At 41.0% G+C, this 26296-nt stretch overlaps 1 protein-coding gene across 1 annotated transcript in view; it reads right to left on the bottom strand.

Annotated features, from left to right (window-relative positions):
• Positions 1-26296, bottom strand: part of LOC120525960 (metabotropic glutamate receptor 4-like) — a 963211-nt gene that overhangs the window by 569925 nt on the left and 366990 nt on the right.

The raw sequence follows: 26296 nt of genomic DNA, 5'->3' as shown, positions 1-26296 counted from the left end.
ATGACAAAACCTATAATGACGGGGACGAACATGCAAACTCCAAATGAACTTTTAGATTTGTATCAAGTTTAAATTAATAGAGTTTGGATTAATTGTTCTATAGGTTTATAGGGTCATCGTTGTCAGTTGTTCAGTGCACAGTGAGGTTTAGCACTATTTTTGGATCTGCACATTGTCTCTCAGGTGGACAGCCATGATTTCAGGACTGGTCTAATATTATTAGTATTTAGAAAAGCTACTTTCACTGATTCTGCTGCGTTTTTACTTTGACTTCTACTGTCATAAGTGAATAAAAGTGTTTTCTTCATATTTCCTGTAATAATCACAGAAGTTCACCTTTTCACATTATATCTGTTCTAAACTGTATTTTATATAGATGTTTTGATGCCTTAGGTGCAACCTGAATTAGTAATAACAAACGTTTTGAGATTTTCAGTTGAGAAAAGTAGATTTTCATTTTACTTCAGTAGGGCTTAACCTTGCTTATAAAAGAATGAAGTTTTAACAAGTGCATATGTAAAAAAAACAGGGTCCCTGGGTCATGATGTTTCCTAAGCATGACACAAACCAAGTGTGATAGCCTAGGCTTTGGGTTATGAGTTCAACTTCCTCCTTTACCTCACTGTGTGACCCTTACCAAGTCACATTAGCAGTATTTAGCTGTAAATGTATCTTTAAAAACTTATAACAACTTGTTGGTCTCCTTGGATAAAGGTGTCAGGCAATCGGAGTATATAATGAACAGTAAAACATAGAGAGGCTTTCCTCTCACCCTTGGAGTGCATTTCAAACAGCTAAATGGTGTGGTGTATGCGATAAAACACTGGATTGAAAGCCACAAGGCAGGTGACAAATTCATAGCACTCCACTTCAGGCTCTCTGTGCTTAGAATGTGGCAATGAATGTGCCCATAACACCTGATACATACCATGAAAGGCACTATATGAGATGGCAAGATGACTACTAAACTTGAGGAACTAGTGACAATGCGTTGAGACTGCACATCACAAAGATTCAGGAGAGGTCTCCAGCTCTTGATATAACAGCCAGCTGATATTCACAGCACACATTTGTCTCTAGCAGAGATAAATAAAATTGAACCTAGCGTGCCAACGAGGGTAATGTGTTTGAATTGCAAAGTTTAAATAATTCATCCATTTATAAAAAGAGGGAAAAAAGCCTGTCTCGCTCCATAAGTCAGATGCTTTTGGGTTGAGTCTGGCAGCTGATATTGATCTGCATCCCAGAGTAGAAAAAGCTTGCTCTTTTTCTTTCTTTCTTGCAGGCTTCCCATGTACATATAGTGGGTTCCGATCCCTTCACTTTCTACACACTTTATTGTGTTGTAGATTTAATTGATAAATTTGTCATGTTTGCCTATCAATCTGCATTCAATAACCCATAATAACAAAGTGAAAGTATGTCTTCAGAAAGGTTTGTAAATGTATTAAAAATCAGAAATTGAAATCTCTCATTCATATAAATATATACACTTGTGGTCAGATACATCCTTTTGGATTTAATCATCCTTGAGATATTTCTAGAACTTGACTGGGATCAATCTATAGAAAACTGAATTAGTTAATTAGAAAAGCACACATATATAAGGTCTTATGATTCACACTGCATGTCAGGACAAAAAGTGAAGTCCTGAAAGTTCCATGAAGTCCATTGAACTCTCTGTGGACTCCCCTAAGCAAATTCTGGTGAGGCCTTATCAGGGTAAGGGTATAAAAATATTTCTAAATCTTTGAGTGTTCCCAGGAGCACAGTGGCTTCAATAATTGTGAAATGGAAGTTTGGAACCACCTGGACTATTCCTGAAATTGACCTTTCAGACAAATAGAATAACTGGGCCGAAGTCCTTAGCTGAGATGGAAGAATCTATTATAAGAACAACTTCATCCACAGGACTCCATCAATCAGGAATTCATGGTAGAGTGACTAGACAGAAGCCACTCTTGAATTTAAGGCAAATGATAGCTTGCTTGGAAACCGGGGCATGAGGAAAAAAATTCTGTGATCTGATAGGACACAAATCAAACTCTTTGGGCAGATGTCCAAGCACTATGTCTAGCAAAAAATGGAGACTGTTCACCACTTGCCTAATACCATTCCCATTGTGAAGAATGGCGGCATCATGCCATGGAGGCGCTTCTCCATGGCAGGTACAGGGAGACTGATCAGAATTGAGAGAAGGATAAATGCAATCAAATACTGAGTGATCATTGATCAAAACCTGCTCCAGAGTACACTCAACTCAGACTGGGGTGTTGGCTCAACTTTCAGCACAAAAATGACTTGAAGTATACAGCCAAGACAACTCTGGAGTGGCTTCAGGAGAAGTATCTGACTGTCTATGACAAGTCCATCCAAATCCCAGATATAAAGCCCATGGAAAATCTGTAGAGATTCCTGAAGATGCCAATTTACAAACGTTTGAGAGGATCTGCCAGGAAGAATTGCATAAACTGCCTACACCCAGGTGCTTGTAGAGATGCACCCAAGAAAGGTCAAACCTGTAATTGCTGCCAAAGGGGCCTTTACAGAGTGCTGAATTAGGGGTCTGAATACTTACATGAATGAGAGGGTTCAGTTATTGATTTTTAATAAATTTGAAGAACTTTCTGAAAACATGTTTTCAGTTTCTCATTATGGGTTATTGGGTGCAGATTGATGGGCAAAAATGGCAAATTTATCCGTTTAAAATTAAATCTACGTCACAATAAATTGTGCAGAAAGTAAAAAGGTCTGAATACCTTCTGCGCCTATTGTAACAGAGAGTTTGTACTTGCTTGCAGGAGCAAAGCCACAAAACTTTTAAAGTCCCAAAATGTACTGAGCAGACTGAAGTATAGTGTTGTCCTAAAGGATGAAAAGCCCACAGGAAACTAAAGATGGATTTGTGCCCAAGCCTACCTGTAACTGGTCATAAGGTCATTGAAAATAACAAGCAAGAAAGCCTTAAAGTGGTAAGGTATGCTGCTTCTAATAAAAGCATAATGATGAATGACAGGTGCATGAATGTCACCTAGCACCTTGCATGTGTTTCAAACTGCAGGCCATAAATGTTGATCGGGATGTCCAATCCTGCATCCCCTAAATGGTCTCCCTGCTATGGCCTTCACAGATTTACCTTTATAGACATCAGAGGGACAAACTGAACCTGCACATCTCAGTGCCTCTCTCCCCAAAGCCAAATACAGTGAAGCATGGCTGACTTTTGCCAGGCACAACTCTCTAGCCCGATGTCTGATCCTCTGCACATTCAGTTCCTTTGGACAGATCAGGTTGTCGAACACCAAAACCACTTATCTCTGTGTCTTGCTAACCAAGGCTGAACAGCACTATGTAACCAGCTTCTCTCAACTGTTTGGCTTTACAAATATCAAAAAGATTGTCTCAGTGTCTCATCTTCCAAGGTCAATAAGTTGTGCATATTCAGCCCCTCTAGACAGATCAGCCCGTGGGACACCACAACATCTTATCTAAGGTTCTTGCCTGCCAAGACTACATCTCAGGTGAAATGGCAACCGAAAAAGTTTATAATGAGTTGTTTTATTTTTTTTTAGCCATTGCATAAACCGGACTAATATATAGTGTCAATCCATTACAAAGTTTCAGTGTAACAAGATGTCACGCATGTGCGTCTGAGGATCTCCTTGAAGGTTCATCCGAGGTAAATGGTAACCCTCCAGGGTGAGAGGGGGCGCTGTCACTAAACTTGTTCCCTTTGTTCCCCACAGCTCCCAGAAACCTCCCAGTGAAGGAAACTAGCTCCACCCTTCCCATTATAAAAGGACCAGATGTCTCCATTAAGTTGTCTTTTGATGAGACCAGTGCTGGAGGGTGAAAGCTCTGAGAACCTATTGTAATTGTAATACCTTCAACCCATAATTATCTATTGTAATTTTGAGTTTGTTTTGCTTGCCTATATTCCCTATTAGAGGACGGCACCTGTTTACATTTGTAAAATTGAAAGGAATTAAAAGGGACTACCTGGCTGGAGTCCCAAACCTTTCTGAATTGATCCGGCTCTTCTTGAACAGGTGTTTGGCCCCTCACAAATGTTGAGTGACGTTTGCATCTGTTTGACATTTTACATTTGCTACGCTAAAAGCAGGGGAGTAAAATATATCATTACCAGTAATGGCTTGACTTGAGCATTCACAGTTTTCATACTCTATCTCTGTACGTTTAGCATTCATTTGCTCAGAGGTTCCTGAGCGGCTCTTTTCTTCACCCTAGTGGCCCGCTTCTACTCTTCTTTCGTCGGCATCTTTTCTTGTTAAAACTGATTGTCAGTGTTTGTACTGCAATTACTTAGTACGTTTTCTTTAATTTTTCACTTAAGCAGGCACTTAAATCTTCAATCTGCCTCAAGAATGATTTAAGATATGAAGAGGTAGGGAAGCAACGGTGAAGGTGGTAGGGATGAGTACGGCGCCCTGCTGGCCGCTGCCGAGAGTTGATTCTACAATAAAATTAAATAAAAATAAAAAGAGGATTAACTCTTTTCAGTGTTCAGTGGATTTAGAACAGTAGGTTTTTATCCTGGCAGCAGAATTTTGAATAAATTGTAAGCGATGGATACGTTTTTGTGGGATGACAGATAGAATACCCATTACAGTAATCTATACGTGAGGAGACTCGGGCTATTAACCAATACTTTAGTACTGTGTTGCGAAAGAATAGGATGAAGTCTAGAAATGTTTCGGAGATGGAAGAAGGCAGTCCGAGAAATGTTACTTATACGGGAGGAACTATTTAATAATTGCCATTATTAGTGTATAAATGGATATAAATAATTGCATGTAAACGATTCGCCAAAATCTGTTGTATGTAAACAATACTGTTTAAAACGTTATTGTTTTTTCATCAGAAAACCCGGTTTCCACGTCTACCTGTATTAGTTTAAATGGCACTTTTACCACTCGCAATAGGGCAGATGCGCTGACTTATCGTGTCGACTGGGCAACACAGTGAATGCGGCGTCTATCTATATATGTCTATGTTTTCCATAGCCTGCTACAGGAAGGTACTCTCTTGAGCATTGGCATTGGTTCCGCTCCTTGCTATTTCATTATATTGCGATGGTGGTTTCCTAAGCCTTTGTTATACTGAATTCCTTTCTCACCATTTTCTGTTCCTATTCTTACACCGCTATATGCTACGGCGGGCTTCGGCTAGTATTATATAAAAAGATGGAACTTTATCAATCTAACACTGAAGCATACTGGGTGAACAAAATAACAGAAACACCACATGAAAACAAGAGTTTAATTTCGAGATTACTAAATACCAATTACAAATTCAGAATTAAAGGTGAGTCATGTGAGGTAGGTTGCTAATTAGTAGTAGGTCTCAGCTATAAATGACAAATGACAATTAGCACTTTGATTTTTGAGTATTTAAAGCAACATGAGACAAATGACACAGTTCCAAAGAGGCCAAAGAGGGGGAGCCCAGATTGAAAGGGTCACAAAAGCTGCAAAATGAGTTCATATGTCAAGGGGGACACACTAAAAAATAATTACTGGACATGGACAAACTGCATCAGCAAAGAGTAACATTGGTCCTAAAAAAGGGGATAGACAAGTTTCACAGAATAGTTGTTAAATGCCACTAAAGTTCAGCTTTAAAATGGATCAGCAGATTTATGGCCCAGTCAAAAAACAAAACTGAACATCATGAGTGCTGCAACGCTGGAATTTATGTCAGGGTTGTCATTCAGAAACCGTTTACATTGATGGCCAATGTACAAAAATGCCAGACATGGTGTAATAACTGCAAAACCTGGACCCTTAGCAATGGAAAAAGTCAGAAGGTCTGATGAGCTATCTTACACTCTATCTAGACAGGTTTATATTTGGAGAAAGCCAAAGGATACCTTCAACCCATAATGACTTGTGTGAATTATAATTCAGGTAAAGACAATTTCATTTTGTCTAAATAATGGTACTGGGTATAGGCAATCATCTTGTCAAAATCATGAAATCCAATGACTTCTCTGCATATTCCTATATCCACTAGGAGGCAGTTCACATGACCGTATGGTGTAAACCCTGCTCCCCTACATGATTCCTCTCCAATTCCATACAAAGTGATAAAGTAACTGAATAGTGATTTCATGAACACCAGGCCTTCCATGGCTAAACATCACCTAATCTTTAAGAGACAGTAGATTTGCAGCTCCTTCATCCCTCAAAGAACTAGAGGTCTTTCTTCCTCAAGAATTGTATACAGTAATCCCTCGCTACTTCGCGGTTCACTTTTCGCGGATTCACGACTTCGCAGGTTTTTAAATATAGTAGTAGTATTTCCTAGTCTAAGAACAACAAAACAAGTTTGGTGACTAAGTGTGTTGTAACACGGGCTGTTATTGGTACATGGGAGGGAGACAACAAATCACAGCTTCCCGCTTTCTAATCGGGCTTTGACTGATGCCCAGATTCCACAGCATCTCCCCTTGTCTCTCTGTCACGGCCATTTCGCTTCAAGCTTTCTCGCCGAGCCGTTTTAGTTTACACTGTACTGTGTGTGATTTTTTTGTGGTTTCTTTGTGTTGAACTTAGCTTCAATTTTCATCCCCTGCAATGGCTCCCAAACGTGCTCCTTCTAACAAAGGCTGGTGCTGAGCCTAAACACCAACGAAGAATGATGATGATCGCTGAGAAGGTGAAACTTCTGGATATGTTGAAGGAAGGGAGAACGTTCGCGGCTGTGGCCCGCCAATATGGCGTGAACGAATCCACCGTTCGCTAAATCAAGAAGGAAGAGCCAGTTCCTACTACTACTACGGATACACCTTCGGAAACCGTGGAAGAGGTGCCCCAGGAAATGTTAGGTAGATCCCTATTATTAATAGAGTAAAGGGTGGGTTGTAAACAGTATAGTGCGTCCAAATACACGTTAAATAATGAAATAAATTTGGTGTTCCTACGGAAATTCAGTTATTGCGGCCGGCCTTGGAACCTATCTCCCGTGATAAACGAGGGATTACTGTAATATCCATTTAACACAGTTTGGTACAGGTTTGATAGCATAAAAAGAAGAATTGAGGTTGCTACTCTTATATTGTTAGTTATTTCTGTTATTTCATTCATCAACTGTAGGATCAAAGGCAACAAACCACTGAAGACTTCAAAGGCAAGCCAAATAATTTTACACCCAAACTTGAACCAATGCATAGGCGAGATATCTCCTTGCTTTGCCGTCTAGTAATTTGTCATGTGTGAACCTTCCTTACATGGTCTCAATATCTGGCAATTCCACCCGGGGGGTAAACGTTAACATTATACAAAGTTATTGTCGGTTATACCTGCATTTTTATCACTCTTTAATTTCATTTTGTTTTTTATCAGTATGCTGCTGCTGGAGTATGTGAATTTCCCCTTGGGATTAATAAAGTATCTATCTACCTATCTATCTATCACATATATCGAATACATTTCTGTGGAAGTTTCAGACTTCAAATTGTCAAATCAAGTCTCCATTTTATAACTGTTTCAGCCATTACCAGGATTGGGAAAAACCAAAGCCTATCCCAACAGCATCAGCTATAAAGCAGGGACCAACCTTGTTAGGAAGGCCAGTCTACTGTAGGGTAATTTATTCACAGCAGACCAGTTACAAGTCATCAGTTAAGCTAATGTGGAAGTAGTACATGGAGTAAACCATCAAGAGAAAGCACTGACTCAGGCAGTAAGTGATCAAAGTGAAGGCTGAACCCAGATTCCTTGAGAGGTGCCAGCCACTGTGCCACACACCTTTAAACCTTTTCTTAGTGTCACACACGAGCACATGGGGAGTAGCTTAAGGACCCGCCGGGCGCCACGATCAGCTGTGCCGGGGGACAGCAGCGGAGTACTGACCTTTTTTCTTTTGTTTCCCTAGAAGGACCGAAACGCCACCGCCATAAACGTACCTGGAAGTCTACAGCTACCGGGGCCCTTTCTAATCTCCGGTCCCCCAAAGATGACATCACTCTTCCCATCATTCAGCACTGCTCTCCCCATCATTTCCTGTGCACCCTTATAAAATGTCCGATGTACTTTGTTTTGATGGTCTGTTGTACTGAGTAGAAAACACTGACTAAACAAACCTTTTCTTTTACAGTATACGGGGCTTAAACCACCCCAAATGTTTATACTTGTCTGTGCCTTAATTACATTAGTTTTATTTTTCAATTTAGGAAATATGGACAATTCAGGTTGTGGAACACCAAGATTGCTTAACTCTGTGTCTTGCTCAGCAAGGCTGAAGAGTACTCATCTCAACTGCTTGGATTTACAAATACTAAAATCATTTGACTCAGTGTCTCATTTTCCAAGTTCAACAAGGACTGCATAATTCAGCCCCTCTAGACAAATGTCTCTTTGTTTTTTTTTTTAACAGTGTCAATGATGTGTGTATTTAAATAATGGGCAACTCCAAACAGGGCGGCATGGTGGCGCAGTGGTAGCGCTGCTGCCTCACAGTTAGGAGACCCGGGTTCGCTTTCCGGGTCCTCCCTGCGTGGAGTTTGCATGTTCTCCCCGTGTCTGCGTGGGTTTCCTCCGGGCACTCCGGTTTCCTCCCACAATCCAAAGACATGCAGGTTAGGTGGATTGGCGATTCTAAATTGGCCCTAGTGTGTGCTTGGTGTGTGGGTGTGTTTGTGTGTGTCCTGCGGTGGGTTGGCACCCTGCCCAGGATTGGTTCCTGCCTTGTGCCCGGTGTTGGCTGGGATTGGCTCCAGCAGACCCCCGTGACCCTGTGTTCAGATTCAGCGGGTTGGATAATGGATGGATGGATGGATGGGCCTCCAAATAGGCCTAGTGTGTGAGTGGAATGGCAGTGTGTGCATGTGGGCCCTGTGATGGACTGGCTCCATCTTCGTACCCAGTGCATGCCCTACTGGGTAGAAACAGGTTATATTACTGACTTGTTAATAGTTAGTAGAGATTGGTAACATAACAATGACATACCCATATTAGGATGGGCACCATTTCATTACAGGACCAAATTAGAATCACCAGGTTGGCTAATCTACATATCTTTCAGGTCCAGAGTACATGGAACAAAACCGTCTCAGAAATGCAAAGAACATGCAAAGTCTACATAGATAATGACCAAGGAGGGGATTCAAATCCAGAATTCCAGGCAAGGACATCATGTGCTGGAGAGAAGAGGCTCATTTACTGCCATTCACACAATCTTTTCCTTAACCCTTCTTTAATAACAACATAACATAACTCATTTAATCCAGTTCAGGGTGTCAGGTCTTAAAACAAAAGATTAAATGTATAAAAATAAATAATTTATTCAGAATTCTCTGCACGTTTAATTATAGAACTACAGCACAACCTGACTGTGTGTGAAGTAGAGTAAAGGAGCTGAGAGCAAGCAGTAATTGGCCCTCATTTCTAAATAAATTGGAATGAATTACATCAGCCCCAACAGGACCCCAAAACTGAGATCCTGTTTTTTTTTTTTCTTCCTGTTTTTTTTAACTTATTCACTTCTAGAATATTAAATTGATTTACACTCCAAATTTCTTCCAATTCCTGATATTATCTGTTGCCCACCCGAAGATTCAGTGTTGGCATGGTGGGGCAGTATTTTGTAGCACTGCCTAGCAGTTGTGCAGTCCACCAGATAGATGCAAGATGGTGTGGAGTCTGCGTGCAATTCCATTGTTGGCGTCAATACATCAGTGAGTAATGGACTATGTAGAGAGCAACCAGCAGTAAACCTACCCCATAGTTAGATTAGTGAATTAGATGGTGTGGCTAATCTTAAGCCTGTGCTAGTTTTATTTTATTAGATTACGGCGGGTTGTACAGTCCATCCATCAGCCCATTTTCCTAATGTGCTTATCCAGAGTAGAACTGAAGGGCAGCTGGAGCCTAAACTAGCAAGCATCGGTCACAAGGCAGGAACAATACTTGAACAAGGTGGAGGTACATCACAAAACGAATACACACACATAATCAGGAGCCAAATTAGCACCTCCAGCTCACGTAACCTGCATGCCTTTGGGCCGTTGGAGGAAACCGGAGCACCCAGAGGAACCCCACTTGGACTCAGGGAAAACATGCAAAGAACCCCTGGGATGTGAACTCTGTTCTCCTTACTGCAAGGGATCAGTGTCATTGTATGTGTCACTGTGCCACTCCACTGTAGAGTTAATAAATCCAAAATAATGCGTAAGAGGCTGAATGAATACAAAAACACATTTTTATTATAAACATAAAACAAACAAAGGAGGAATAAACTCTAGAAGTAACTTAAAGTGCAAGACTGTGTAAAATTATGAACCTTTCAAAGAGGATTTGCAGCTCTGTCTGATTGGTGGTTTGTCTACCACATCACCGAGTCCTTTCTCTCATCTACTGTTCTTCACTAACAATAGCTATGTGCTTTCTTTTACCTGCTAATAAAGATCTTGTCACTAACAATCCTCCATTCCTAAAGCTCCAGTCAATACTTTCAAGATGGAGTATTTTCAGCTCAACCTAAAGACCACTTCCTGGGTAAACCATTTCTGGAGTAACGTATGCCCTTTCAAATTCCTCACAGCCTTGGTACTCCCCGTGATGGACCTCAGGGCGCCTATATTGCTGACTCCCAGCCTCATTTAAATGGTTACGTAACCCACAGGTAGTCTGATTAGTGTTATACATAACAGGGGGATATCTAATGAATTTGGGGTCTTTTTTTAAACCAATAAACTTCCCTCATTGCCCTGTTCTTATTGCTGAGAATCAGGACTTATTACTCCCTACTAAAGCAACTTCTGCTGCCCCCTGGTGGTACTTCTACACTTCTGCCCCTACACTGGTATCAGCTTTTCTGTATGAAAGCCATTTAGTTTGCTTGTTTCTGGGAGTGAAAGTGTTCAGAAACGCAAACACAGCGGGGAAAATTGGTTTGTCATCTTTTCAGTCTGCTGAAAATGCCCAGACTGAATAAGACTGTGTGATCAAAATGCAGTATTTATTAATACAGAAAAAGCGAGAAAATGGTAAAGCTGCGTGGCATTTTGTCGACTCCGTTAAAGGTGTCCATGCGGCTCTAATCAGTGCTATGTCCTCTCTTGCAAAGCATGCTGGTTTATATTGTGCTTTCTTCCTCAGTTTTCCTCTGCATGAAGTAATAGGTTCCCAAATGGTTAGCCAGATCACTGCAGTTAAATCAAAGCAACACCAGAAAGAGGCAAAGAGAGAAAGAGAGAGAGAGAGAAAGAGAAAGAGAGAGACTAAAGGCGACCGCTGGCCCTTAGTTCTTCACATTCAGCCTTAAATTCAGCGATGGGGCTTCATGCTACAGCAGGAGCCAATGGTTCAGAAAATTAGAATGAAAGGAAATTAATTGATGGAGCCCCTCTGCTGTTGCACGAAGCTATGGACTCCAGGTGTTTGAGAGTCGCTTCCAAGTGTGCTGTGCCAGTCTTCTGGGCATATCACTGGCAAACATTAGGGTGAAGCAATGAGAGGAGTCCTCCTGAGAATGGAGTACAACAGTGCTAATGTTTTGGTACCACCATGGGTGTCATCAGCCGGCCTGGTATATTTGTTAAGAGGCTTTATATAGGCTTACAGGGTAAATTAAGCAGTTGTAATATTTTGAGAATGGAGAGATGGGATACTAATCTGCCACTGGGGAGTCCTTCTTTAAACTATAGTCACACCAGAAATCAAAATTTCAAATATATACAAAGAACAGATGAATGTTAAACTAATCATAATTCAATTATTCCTCCATTTTCTAACCCACTTACCAAGTGGTGTGCCAGTGCCAATCCCAGTAGCCATTTGGGTGTTAATCAGTTGCATGTAGTGCCTTTTCTGTCTGTCTATCTATCTATCTATCGTGGTCATGCAAGGTATAGTACTGGATCCAGATAAATGTTGAGGCACCAACTAGGTCATCCCATTTAATCAACAGAACCGATGTCCTATATCTGCTTTCAAATCTTCCTATCAGTCATAGAATGCCTTTCATATCTGCCTACACCACACCTAACAAAGCCACTTGGCTACATTGAAAAATTCTATTCCCATGCCATGGTAGGCACCAGGGTGGACAGCTCTTCACCACCAGATCAGACACTATAAATAAACTGAAGTGCACACAGACAGATTTTGCCTTATATTCAGTCATGTGACACATAAGAACTTCTCTTTAAAAGCTCAATTGCTTAGTATTACTGGCAAGAAAGAAGCACATCTCTACATGAGTGCAGAAAAGCCAGTAAATAACGTTAAAATGTCTGTGCCCCAAAGCCACTGCGAGAGTCGATTCTTATGAGCCGTCTCTTTCCAATGCATTAAGCCCGCATTACCAGTTATGGCAATAAACACACAGAATATGGATTTTTCATTAGGCTTGTATTAGATTTGAAATGATTCTGACACAAAGATGTGTTGATATTGTTCTCTACTTGTACCGCCAATTTCATCAGCAACAGCGGCGGTGGTGTCGGCCCCTACTTCTACAATAATTTCAGTCTGTTGCAGTAGATAGGCCTTAGCTGGGTGTAAGCTTATAAGAGGAACATAGGAGGTTACTATGAGTGGGGTGCGTTAGCCCAGTACAGGGCACACTCATGCACATACCTACACACACACTTGGCCAGCAGAGTCATCAGTAACACTTTACATTAAGTATCCATAATTACACTGTAACTACTATGTAATTACCTGTATAAGTACAGTGTAACTATGAGTTATTACTCCGTACTTACTGTGTAATACAAAGTAACGTTATAGTTAATTACTCAGTTGTCATTGTTATTCCACAGTTTATATAATTACAATGTAACAGTTTATCACTGATCCAAAAACAAGTGTACTTACATATTTACATTGTATCTGTGCTTTCAAAACGTAATAAAAACATTAGGGTATGTAACTACAACTATGTAACAGATGTTCCATGGTGTGGGAAATTGTAATGGAGAATTGCAATGATAACTGCATAGGTTTTTGATGATATTTCAAGATCTTTTCTAATTGGCGAAAACGCCTTTGCAAAATGGTTAAAGCTTTTTCCCAAAATCTAGAGGGGCACCTCCTTGATATGTTTTGCTGAAACAAGCATTTGTCACATTCTTTTGGTTGTGTTACACTATTTATTGTTGAATTTTTTGGGCTATTATTATACCCATCCCTAACATAATACTTCCAAACTTGCATCATTCAATCAAGGTACACAGGGTCGCAGAGCCATTCCAAGCATCACCGGGCACAAGGCAGGAAACAGCCCAGGATGGGGAGCCATCCCATTACAAGGCCCACTGACAAACATACCAGCACTCATGCTCTTACACATATGGCCATGTAACCCAACCTACATGTCCCTGGGATGTGGCAGTAAAACATATGAAGAAGACATAGGAACACATATCCATCCATCCATTGTCCAACCCGCTATATCCTAACACAGGGTGAGGGATATGGCTGGCCACTCATTTCAGCCAATACCCCCAAGCCGCCAGATGGAGCCCTCCCTGCAACATGGAGGTGTTCCAGCAGGGCCTCATGGACATTGGAGTTTTACTGCACAACCCTGCTGGATACCATGGGGACCACAAGGTGACGCTGCAGAGAGGCCCAGGGATTGCTATGTGCACTATAATCCAGAAGTACGCCCTAGTCACAGGGACAGAAGAAATGACGTACTTCCGGGATGAAGAAAAGAAGTTTTCACCTGACCCGGAAGTGTTAAGAATCACATGGACTGAGGGACAGGAACACTTCCGAGTCAACAAGTATAAATGGACTGTGTGAAATCCCAGGAGCTGAGCTGAGCTGGGTGGAAGGGTGGCAACGCATCTAGGAGTGGAGGACTTTATGATTGTAATAAAACGAATTATTGGACTTTTACCGGGTGTCTGACGTCTGAGGGTTCAAGAGGACAATAGCGCCCTCTATCTTTCATAAGGGTCACGGGGGTATGCTGGAGCCTCTAGACAGAATTCCATCTCAGGATCTGTGAGGCAAAAGCGTTAACTATTTTGTAAAGGTGTTTTCACCATTTAAAACAGATCTTGAAATATCATTGAAAACCTATACAGTTATCACTGCAATTCTCCATTACAATTTCCCAGACCATGGAACATCTGTTACATAGTTGTAGTTACATACCCTGATGTTTTTATTACATTTTGAAAGTACAGATACAAGGTTACTATGTAAGTACACTGGTTTTTGAATCAGTGATAAATTGTTACATTGTAATTATATAAATTGTGGAATAAAAATGACAACTGAGTAATTAACTATAATGTTACTTAGTATTACATAGTAAGTATGGAGTAATAACTCGTAGTTACACTGTATTAATACTGGTAATTACATAGTAGTTACAGTGTAATTATGGACTCTTAATGTAAAGTGTTACCGAGTCATCAAATAAACCAACCTGCATGTCTTTGGGATGTTGAAGGAAATCCACTAATACACAGGGAAAATGTGCAAACCCCCAAGCTGTGAAGCTATAACATTAATGACTACACTGCTGTGGTTCTGCACACTACATCACCCATCCTCCCTCAAACCCACTTACAGGAGTAAGTCAGGTAAGTGGGTTTGTAAGAGGGTTACAGGGGGTCAGAGCTAAGCCTAGGGGCACTGGGGACAAGAAAGGAAGTAATCCTGAATGGGGCATCAGTGCATTATGGCAGACATTATCATACTCACTCACTCACACCCACACATTCCCAATATGGAGCTGTCAACTAATCTGTCTTGTACCTGTATGGGATTTGGTAGAGGGCGCACAGGAACACAGGGAAAACTTGTAAACTCCAGGAAAGAAACTGAATTTGGGTCCCAGGAGCTGTGAGTCCATGTTGCTACACAATTAATCCTTTATTTATTTATTAGAATTTTTCACAAGGCACCTTTCACATCAGAAATGCAGCATACAAGAGACATAAGATCAAATGAACAAGGCTGCCATATTTATACCGTTTGCAGTTAGAGGCCTGCTGAAGACTGAGAGGATTAAAAGACCAAAACTTCAAATGGTGGCTTGAAGTGAAGAAAGAAGGCGCTTTTGTTAATCTCTGAGCTGCAAGCTCAGTTCAACTTTCTCAATTCATTTTATTTTCATATAGCGCTCTTCACTAAGTGCAGGAGCAAAGCAGTGTGACAAGTTCACAGGTGGATACAAATGAGTACATTTACAGATACAGATTTGTTTAACCATAGATAGTTTGAAACTGATTAACATAAATGGAGCCCAGCGATATCCAAGCATTAATTAATTAATTGTTCAACTGTGGCCAGTTCATGACAGACAAGAAGAATACAAAAACTCCAGTTAGCAGCGTCCCGGGAACATGCTCACTCCCTCATGGTCATTCTACATTAGAGTCTGTGCTGGGCCATCAAATATGATGACAGAACACTCCTTCAGGAAATCCAGGGTTGTCGCAGGCATTCTCTGTCAAGAGTTTATAGGAAGGTTTATAAAGCTTGAGCATCTATTTCTAAATGTACACTCACTGGGAAAATTATTAGGAACACCTGCTTATCCATTCAATTTTCTAATCAGAAATCATGTAGATACAGGTCATGAGCTTCACTTAATGTTCATGTCAAACATGAGAATGGGGAACAAAATAATGTTAGTTAGGGCTTGATTGTTGGTGCCATATAGGCAGGTTTGAGTATTTTTGTAACTCTTCATTTCCTGGGATTGTTCACACACAGCAATCTCTTGAGTTTACTCAAAATGGTGCAAAAAACAAACAAAAAAAAAAAAACTCCAGTGAGCCAAATTTCTTTGGGCTGAAACACCTTGTTATTGAGAGAGAACAGAGGAGAATGGCCAGACTGGTTTAAGCTGAAAGAAAGGTTACGATAACTTAGATTACCACTCTGTACAACTGTAATGAGCAGGATGATGCCACAGAATGCACATGTCAAACCTTGAGGCAGACAACAACAGAAGACCAGGTCAGGTTTCACTCCTGTCAGCCAAAAACAATGGGCACAGGCTCATTGAAACTGGACAAGCATAGTCCGGTCTGATGAATCTTGATTTCTGCTGAGGCGCAAAGCTAGAAGCATCAGAATTTGACACCTTCAGCAGGAATCCATGCACCCAGCCTGCCTTGTGTCAACAGTCCAGACTGGTGGTGGTAGTGTAATGGTGAGGGGAATGTTTTCTTGGTATACTTTGGGCCCATTAATACAAATCAATCATCGCTTAAATGCCACCGTCTATACGAGTATTGCTGCTGACCGTGTGTGCCTCTTCATGGCCACAATTTACTTAGCGTCTAATAGCTACATCAGGCAAAATAATGCTCCATGTCACAAGGCAAACTAATTTCATTAATATGACTGTGGTACAGCTCAATAGAGGTCCGTGGTGATGCGAGTTTTTTAAAGTAACAGTGAAGTAGCGCAGACCCCATGAGTGTAGGTGTGTGACAGAAACGCAGTGATCTTACTGGGATCTTGATAAGAATGGTTGGTTATCACGCTTAGTATTCTTGAGAGCAGTTAATACAGCTGTCTCTCATTGAGGCTCCACAAATTGCCTGGCATACCTGCACTCACTGGGGATAAAAAGGGGTCTGTGAACGAGAGCAAAGAGGAGAAAAACAACAAAGAAAAAATGGAGGTAAAAATCAAAAGTGAATGTGAAGAACAATGTGAGGAATAATTTAGAGCTGGTGCAGTAGAGTGAATGCATGTCAGGGAAGAAGCCCAGTGCTAAGCAACAGTGTATTCAGGAGGTAGATTCATTCCTGCTGATCATTGCTCCAGAAAATATCTCATGGATGCCGAATGATGATGGTAGGACAAGTGAACAGGGCTTATGGGGTTTCCTCGGACGCCGAGGGATGGCATTGTGGACACAAGCCATTGCTTGCTGCTGTGCATCTCATTCCAGTGAACAGATCTTGGGGGTGAGCAGAGGAGATGTAGTTATGGAATTTTGCAGTGGGGCTCAAGTTGTTTTAAACCTTCAGTTGTAACATATTTATAGGATCATTTATTTATTTGTATTTTAATCTCCATATGAACACTGTTGTTTAATTATTGGATTACTTATTGAAGAAGCACAGCACTGCGTCATTGTACTAGTCCATCCTCGGTTTCATGACTATCCATTCAAGGTGGAGATGATACCAGCTTCAGGCACCCCAGGCATCACAATGAAAATGAGTTCAGGATTCTTCAGTGGTTTTCCAGTCCCAAGATTCAAATCAAATAAAAAACCTTTGGGATGGGGTGGAATGGGAGATTTGCAGTTTGAACGTGTAACTGACAAATCTGCAGATCACATCAACATGGAACAGAAACTCACAGGAATGTTGACAATATTTTGTGGAATCCATGCCATGAAGAATTGCGGCTGTTTTGAGAGCAACAGGAGGCTCTATCAAATATTAGTATAGTGTTCCTAATAATTTTCCCAGTGAGTGAATATAGTGCCTTACACAAATGCTCACTCATCTCCCCATTTCCTAAATCCACTGTTCCTAGCAGAACTTGATACATTTTGAACCTTCAGTATTCCAGTCCATGCAGTCCATATCAGTGGCCACTCTCATCCTTGTAACCATTATGACAGTATTCCCTTCCTATTCTTAAGTTTTATAGAATCCGGTAGAAGCCACTATGATAAAAATAACATAAAAATGCATTCTGTTGGAAGGTGAAGGAGAAAGGTCAGGAAAGATGATTGGACTGGTTGTGAAAAGAAAAAATACCCATTATTCACCAGTTTTGAAATAAACCAAACCAGCTTGGATAATGCATATGCTAAGATCCATACATCTGTAATTAACAGAAAATGCATAAATCAACAAATATCTACTGGTCTCTTAAAACTTTGAATTTATATATATAAAAGTCAATGTATGTGTGCGCGCGTATGTATGTATGTACAGTATGTTCCAGTATCACTTCCGAACGTCTGGAGGGATTTTCATGAAACTTGGTACACATGTTTCTCATTGGTCGACTAAAAATACTGTAGGGTGAAATCAACCCTAACCCACCCCCTTCTTGTTAGGGTGGGGTGGGGGGGTGATCTTGCGGTCATGTATGCATGTTATCATCCAGTTGACACTCAAAACAACCACCAGAAGGCAAACTGGAGGTGACTGCCAGCATTCTTTATGTTTGAGCGCCACCGCCCCCTTGTTGCTTTTGAAATTAAATCGAGTTGGCCAGTTCTGGGCATCAGCTGGATGATAACATACTGTACATACAAGACTGCAGGACAAGCACATCAGTGAGTCTTCATTGTTTGTTAATTTAGCATGATTTTTAAAGTTGTGTTTTTTAATTATAATTTTTTCAAACAATTTATTTTCCTCCCCAGGCAACGCTGGGTATTTCAGCTAATGAACTATAATTCAGAACTCTGGAAGGTTGTTGTTGTTCCTCCATTTTCCCCCTCCTTTTACTGAAATATTGCACCAGGGTTTCCCACTGTACCTTGTGTTTGAATTATTCTTTTAATGGAGATCTTCTGGTGCTGAAAGTTAAGTTTCTTAAGAGTCCACCTTAAGAGCAGCTTACACTTACAGTGGACACTCTTTGGATGCTAGGAGGTTGAATGTTCATCTTTCTACCACCCATTTTGGGATGTGAGTTGGCAATTCTGCGCCAGGGAATGAGCATTCCATTAGCTGCTGCCTTTTCTATGATTGGGGTTGAGCACCTTTAAGAGACTACCCTTTGGCTGACAGGGATTTCTTTAGTCTCCGACCTTTGGAGCCAGCGTTTGGATATACTTTCAGTGGTAATCCTTTGGAAAGTGCTGCAACCACCTTTCGGGGGCCAAGGCATTTCTTAAGTGAAAACACTTTGGGTGCTTGAATGTTTATTACTCTTTTAATGGCCATCTTTTGCTTCTGGGGGCAGAGTTTATTTAAGTGGCCACACTTTGGGTGTTGTAAAGGGCACCCTTTGGATACCAGGGATTCCTTAAGCTGCCAATCCATTGGGTGCCAGGAGTTGGTGTTTATTGCTGTTTCATCAGCCCCTTGTTTTTTGTTGATATGTGGAATTTTGCAGTTATACCACCTTGATTACTGGATTTGGAAGTTGAGTGTTCGCTAACCAGATTTTGTCCAAACCCAACCAGAGTTTTGTGTTTTAAAAGTTGCAACCCTTCATGTGCCAAGTGTTGGTTGTTCTTTCAGTGTGCATCCCTTTGGGGCCAGTAGTTGAATATTATTGCAATGAACATCAGCTTGGGTAAGGAAAATAGGCCTGCCATTCCTTTGCTGGTCAACCTTTGTGTTCTGGAAGTTTAATATTTTTTCATGGCCATTATTTGGTTCTTGGGTTGTGGGTGCTTCTTCACTGGTAATGATGTGGGTACATCAATATGGGTGTTCCACCAGTGGCCAACCTTTGGGATGCCAGGTGTCAGGTGTTCCAATGCATTCAAATGCCACTGTCTGGGCACCGGATGGTCAGTGTTGATTTAATGGCCACTCACTGACAGAGTTTCAGGTGCCTCCCTTTGTCTGCTGGATTGACGAGCAGGGCTTTTATTAAGCAGCTTGTATTTTTTCTAGTGGCCACACATTCACCGCCACTATTTGGGTTTTAGCAGTGTCCACAAGGGCTGCCCACCATGAGGATTCTGAGGTTGGCTCAATGGTGACCCACTGGATACTTGAGAAGGGCGTTGAATTCCACATTTTAAGAGGGATATATTTAGATTTCTGCATTGGACATGTCTTCTATGGGTTAAATTTACAGTCCCCCACCCCACAGGTGCTACTTTTAGGGTTGCTTGGTTCTGAGGTTCTCTGTATTTATAAAGGGTAAATCTCTGCTGTCCTTTCTGCAGAACACCTTGAAATCACTGTCATGACTATTTTAATCTTACCATAAACAAAAGCATCTGAAAGATTATTCATTTTGAGTGTAGCAAAGGTTTATTTTAAAAACAGAAAAAGACAGCTGGTAAAAGTAGAAACTGTTCGCCAAAAAACACAAATGTCAGCTACCAAATCAAAACAAAGTCAAAGCCAAAAGCGCAAAAAGTTTACAAATAAATAAATAGTTTTATCTTGGCAAGGGTCTTCCCATTTATGAAGGAACAAAGTGCAGATGATTTTAGATCACATAACTCCCTTTTAAATAAAATGGCCACCATGACATCAGATGAATGCATGCTCACAATCCTATTCTAAAATGATGTCAAAACAAGACATGAAAACATTGGAAAAACAAACTAGAAATATGAAAAAAGATAAAGGAAAAAATGATTCTATTATCCCCTACTAAACAACAATGTTGCTTGTCAGATCCACTGGCTGATCAGACAGTTCAGTTTTTATTTTTTTGTTTTTTTTTTACTTAAAACGAGAAAATGCTCGATTGATACACATTTTCTGCTAAAACATGAATATTCAGTTAAGATGCCTACTCACATCTGAAGCCTTCAGGCCAAAGATTCTGTTGTTGGGTAATCCGCTTATATCTAGAATTCTCAAAATCATTTCCCTGCTTTTTTTATCAAAGATAGCAGCAGTCACAGGGCACAGAGTCGATGAATAATCATTGTTACAGCAGCTGGAAATGCACTGACCACTGCCAGGCCATGGAGGACTCCACTCAGAATCCATCTTGTCAAACTTCAGCTGTGGCACCAACTGTCCACATCCAGTCATATCGGTTTGACACTTTCCCTTAGTCAGACAGGGTCTAAAGAATTAGGAACCTCCAGTTCAGTAATTTACAAGTGACTGAACCCTGCGGTGCACTGCTGCCCTGAGGGATTATCCTTGCCTTGTCCCCTATGCCTGCTGGGATTGGCTCCAGCTTTTCCATGACCACGTTTAAGATAATACAGGCTTAGAAAATGGATGAATTGATGGACAAGTGCTTGATCAAATGGGCCCATAGACGTCTAGCTGCAGCCACAGGTAATATCCACAAGCAGAGGCAGGTTGGGAGCAGTCATCACTTATTTGGTGCACCGGAGAGACACACTGATTAACATCATTAAGTCCAGAGTTACTATCAAGATGACCTCCAATAACCATGTCTCAGTTTTCTTCTATTTACTCCTAAAGAAATGGTGTTGGTTCAATCAACATCAAAAATGAAAGCAAAGGTGGCCTAGGTGTTTTCATCTTAGTTTAGCAATGAAGTATGTAGCAGCATGGCAAGTGATTCAGTCTACTCAGAGGATTAGGATAAAAAGCACATCTCAGGCCACTCTAGACTTATGGCAGCATTTCTTTAAATAGAGCAGATGTAGAAGATGAACAAAGTGATATGGGCAGTCATACAACAAGAAGTCAGATCACCTCAGTCGGCTGCCAAACACTTTGATTTCCTCACTTGCAGTCTGGAGGTCACTACTGATACAGAGTATTCTAAAATTATGCTTTAAATCCTTACGTGGACTATGAGCTATTCAAAGCCTTTGTTATGTACTCCAACAATTCAAAACTGCGATCTTGTATTCTCACTCGACAAATGCCACCACTCCAAATCTCCTTCTGCGAAAGACAAAGCCAATAGAGTAGAATAAGCAACAAATGACAGGAATAATGAAAAAAGATGGCTGATGGTTTTCTAAGCACTCGTTATGACAAATGGCTTCTACAGGCAATTCATGGACTTGGAAAGTGTTTCATGAGGCAATGAAATAGACTTTACAAAGATGACGGATTAAGTTTTAAAGCTATTTGGAATTAGTGACAACTTTTAAAGCTCTTTACAGTGGTATTTCCTTTGAAGGTTGTTTTATAAAGGTGATTAATGAACTTTTTAAGGCACCATATATGTTTATATATATTGTGAAACCCAGGGCGCGTACAGCTGCCCTAACCCCGACAAAGACAGGCAGGTTCAGCACGCACTTTTACTGTATTTACAGCTGGGGAGCACTTTTCCCTGCTCCTCACAGCACAACACAGTCATAGTCACTTTGCCGTCAGTCCTTCTGCCTCCACTCCTCCCGACTCAGGCTATTGAAAGGTGGTACCTGGCTCCTTTTATAGGGCACCCGGAAGAAGTCCAGGTGCCAAACAAGCTTCTTCCTGTAGCATTTCCAAGTGTTGTGGAAATGCTGCCAAATAGGGCTTTGTAAGTGTCCAGGCGCCCCATGGTGGTGGTCACAGACCACAGCAGGTTTGAGCTTCCATGCTCACAACCCATGGCCCCGCTGTAAGCCAAGGGGGCTGCCCTCTGCTGGTCTGGGGGGAGAAGCGGTCTTAAAAACACTCTCTCGCCCAGTCCTTCAATACTCAGGCCATCTGCCACAATATATATATATTTTGGTATTTTTGGTATTTGGCACACTGTAGATCAGGGGTCCCCAGCTACGGGTCTGGAGGGCCCCAGTGGCTGCAGGTTTTCATTGTAACCCTTTTCTTAGTTAGAGCAATGTTTATGCTGCTAATTAACTTCTTTTGAATTAATTTTAATTGACTTGTTTTTTAAGATTTGCTCCCCTGAATTTCTTCATCATTCCTCTGAATTGCTTCATTTCTTTTCTTAAATGGCACCCAAACAAATAAAGTGCGAAGTGAGTGAGCCAAAAGAAGAGTGACTAAGTCAGACCAACAAGTTGCTTAATTAGGCATCAACTAGGCATTGTTGTTAATTAAACCCGTTCTTTCCATGGCTTATTGTTGCTCTCATTGTGCAATAGCATACATTTCCGAAATTGTTGATTTTTTCCCTTTTCTAAGAACACACTGTTAAAATGTTTCGGGGACCTGAGCAGATCAACACTCCTGAAACCTTCATCTTTCTTTATTTTCAGATACTGTGTGATGGACACAGTTTGCTGGTCATGTTTTGGCTCATTTAGTTTATCATTATTGTTTGGCTGCTAATTAAGGAGAAAGAAACAATTAAGGGGGTCTGAGTCTTTAAGGACAAGTCAATTAAAATTAATTCAAAGAAAGTTAATTAGCAGCAAAAGCAGGTCACAGATTAAGAAAAAGGTTAGAATGAAATCTGCAGCCACTGAGGCCCTCTAGGACTGGAGTTGGAGACCCCTGCTGTGGATGAATACATTACTGTACTTTCTCCGGTCCTGTTCAGCCTATATACATCGGACTTCCAATACAACTCGGAGTCCTGCCACGTGCAAAAGTTCGCTGACGACACTGCTGTTGTGGGCTGCATCAGGAGTGGGCAGGAGGAGGAGTATAGGAATCGAATCAAGGACTTTGTTAAATGGTGCGACTCAAAACACCTACAGCTGAACACCAGCAAAACCAAGGAGCTGGTGGTGGATTTTAGGAGGCCCAGGCCCCTCATGTACCCCCGTGATCATCAGAGGTGACTGTGTGCAGTGGGTACAGACCTATAAATACCTGGGAGTGCAGCTGAATGATAAATTGGACTGGACTGCCAATACTGATGCTCTGTGTAAGTAAGGACAGAGCCAACTATACTTCCTTAGAAGGCTGGCGTCTTTCAACATCTGCAATAAGATGCTGCAGATGTTCTATCAGACGGTTGTGGCGAGCACCCTCTTCTATGCGGTGGTGTGCTGGGGAGGCAGCATAAAGAAGAGGGACGCCACACTCCTGGACAAACTTGTTAGGAAGGCAGGCTCTATTGTAGGCATGGAGCTCGACAGTTTGACATCTGTGACAGAGCGATGGGTGCTGAGCAGGCTCCTGTCAATCATGGAGAATCCACTGCATCAACTGAACAAACGTCCTTCAAGTTTAGAGGTCACAAAACTACTGCAGTCTTCTCTTTCTGTAACCCACAAAGGACCAATCAATATGGGAAAAATCTAGGCTGTCTAGGCTTTTCCACTTCAGGTATTTCCTTGGTGGACACCTTTCTTTCATCCATGAAGAGTCTAGAAGGTGATGATAAAGTATTCTTCTACGTTGAGTTACCAATGTCTGGTATTGAAACAGACAACTGACTGCTTTTGTCTCACCAGGCAGTTCCTTTATTTATTAAAGGTGTCCACAACCAGTTTTTCAAATAGAGGAAATGTCTTCTCTTAGTGGTACTTGTGCATGCACAAATTTCCATAATACAGTTGCATATCCATCACACTTAATTACTTTCTGAAATTTGGCAGTTGTGTTCACAATGAGTTGTGCAATATGGCAATGACAGATGAGCTACATGTTTACTTATTAGACTGCACTCTTAATAGGCTTCCTGCACTAATGGGTGTCCATGTCTGACTTATCCATGTCATAACCCTAAACACACACACACACATTTAGGTGCTTCTGCTTTATCTATCCACTGGACACCAATGCAGAACAGACCATGCTATTTCAATGCACAATCCACTGCAGCAGGGAGTAGAATGTACAGGAGCATCATTACATTAGGCGATGTGCTTTCTTTTTATAGTGTGATCATTATTGCTTCTTAATAGCTGATTACTGACATATTTAAAAATGACTTAGAAACAATATAGCACTGCATTATGCTGTCACAGAAGCAGGGATGACCCTTATGAATGTCCTAATTGACGACATTTTGCTCAAACAAAACATTTACACAGAGAAGTGGTTATTGACTGCCCACTAGAAGGAGTCTGGAGAGGTCTCAAGGTCATTTCACCTGACGATGCCCAGGTATACACTGTGTTGACGAAAAACACACTAAAATGCAATCGGTTCAAATAGAGGAGCAATCACATTTCCAAACTTAAAATGAAGTGTGTACATTGCAGATACTCACAAAGATTCAAAATCTGAACAACAGCAGATGCCCAGCTGCAATTGGAGTCCTTTGTATTCTCCTTGAACTGTGAACATTTAATTCTGTGCTGTAAGTAAGGATAGCTGAGGCGCTGTGAGTGTAGGCGGCACACAATTGTGTGTGTTTTCTTCTATTTGTTTAGTGTAACAAGACACGCCAGAGATCAATTAGACAACAACACAATTCCCATACTCACGCATGTTTAATTAGCCTTAAAGTCAGACTTGGAACATCTCCAGCCCCAGGCTAATTGGCATATTTCCACTCCCCCTAACAATCGTTAAACAAACGAGAGGAGAACATGCTCATCTGAAGGAAAATCAGAATGCGTCAAACTGATTAGAGATTGGTCACTGTGCCTCTGTGTCCTTGCAGCAATGCAGCTTAAGGTACAGTTGAGAAGAGGAGAGAGAACTGCGCTAGCAACGTCTAAGCATTCAAGGAGACAGCAATGGTGTATGGGAAAGACAATACTGAGTTAGTTGTTTTGATAAAATGTGTTCACTCTCACCTACCAGACTGGTAATCAGGATTATGAAGGTTTATGCCTGCAAACAGATCCAGCTCCAGGAATTTAGACTACTGAGAAGAACACAAGCCTGGGTATGGAGACTAATAAGTGAATCAAGAAACCTAAGCCTGAATGTAAGCTCAGCTGCAGATGTACACGTTAAATAGTAAACTCAAGACTGGGAGCTTAGGCTAAAGTCTAGAAAACCATATTAACAAGCATATCGAAAGCCAAAAATTCAGACTAACAATACCAGGGTTTCAGACTAATATGTAGACCAATACCATGAATCCAGGCTAACAAACATAACTTAGGCAAGACACCTTGGCTAGATAGTTGTCAGGTTTATTAGCAAGCTCAATGACAAGAAACTCCAGGAATATAGGCTAATAAGTTGGCTTAATTCTGGAAATTCAGGATAATTAGTAAACCTAGTACTTTTAAATCAAGCCAAAAACTGAAACCAATGCAAGGATGCCAAGCAAACAAGTAAACCTAATGCTAAGGTCTTACACTAACAATTACAACCAACTTAAGGAACCTACCCCAGAATGTAAAGTCATCTCCAGAAATATAGGTTCACAAATAAAATCAAAAGAATGAAACTCAAGAAATACATGCCTAGAAGCCAATCTAATTTTAGGAACCCAAGCTGATGGGTAGACTTAAAGTTAACAACCCAAAATTTATAAGTGTACCCAACACCTTGAGTTTGGGCTCAGAATTGTGAAATGTTCCATTAACGTAGGCTAATAAGTAGATTCAACACAAGGAACAAAGGGTTAGAAATGGGTAAAAAACAATGATCCAGGTAAAATTAGATGATCCAATGCCATGAGTCCAACACAAGTAACAAAGAGAATAGACTCAGGTTGACAATCAAACTTAATGTCAGAGGTCCAGACTAAGCAGTAGATTCAGCTCCAGGAATTTAGGCTTACAAGTAGACTCATCTCCAGAAACCCACACCAAAACAACATGTTCACAGAAAGCTAGTTAGGCTAGTGCCTACTTACTATTATAGGAAAAGTGGCTAATAAGTAAAGTAATAAGTATGGAGTAATAAGCAGATTAGGCTAATAATTACCTCCAAATTAATTCA

The sequence above is a fragment of the Polypterus senegalus genome, chromosome 3, assembly GCF_016835505.1.
Source record: "Polypterus senegalus isolate Bchr_013 chromosome 3, ASM1683550v1, whole genome shotgun sequence".
In the NCBI taxonomy this organism is placed as follows: Eukaryota; Metazoa; Chordata; class Cladistia; order Polypteriformes; family Polypteridae; genus Polypterus; species Polypterus senegalus.
Note: the sequence above shows the minus strand (reverse complement) of the source record. Positions and strands in the feature narration are given on the sequence as shown.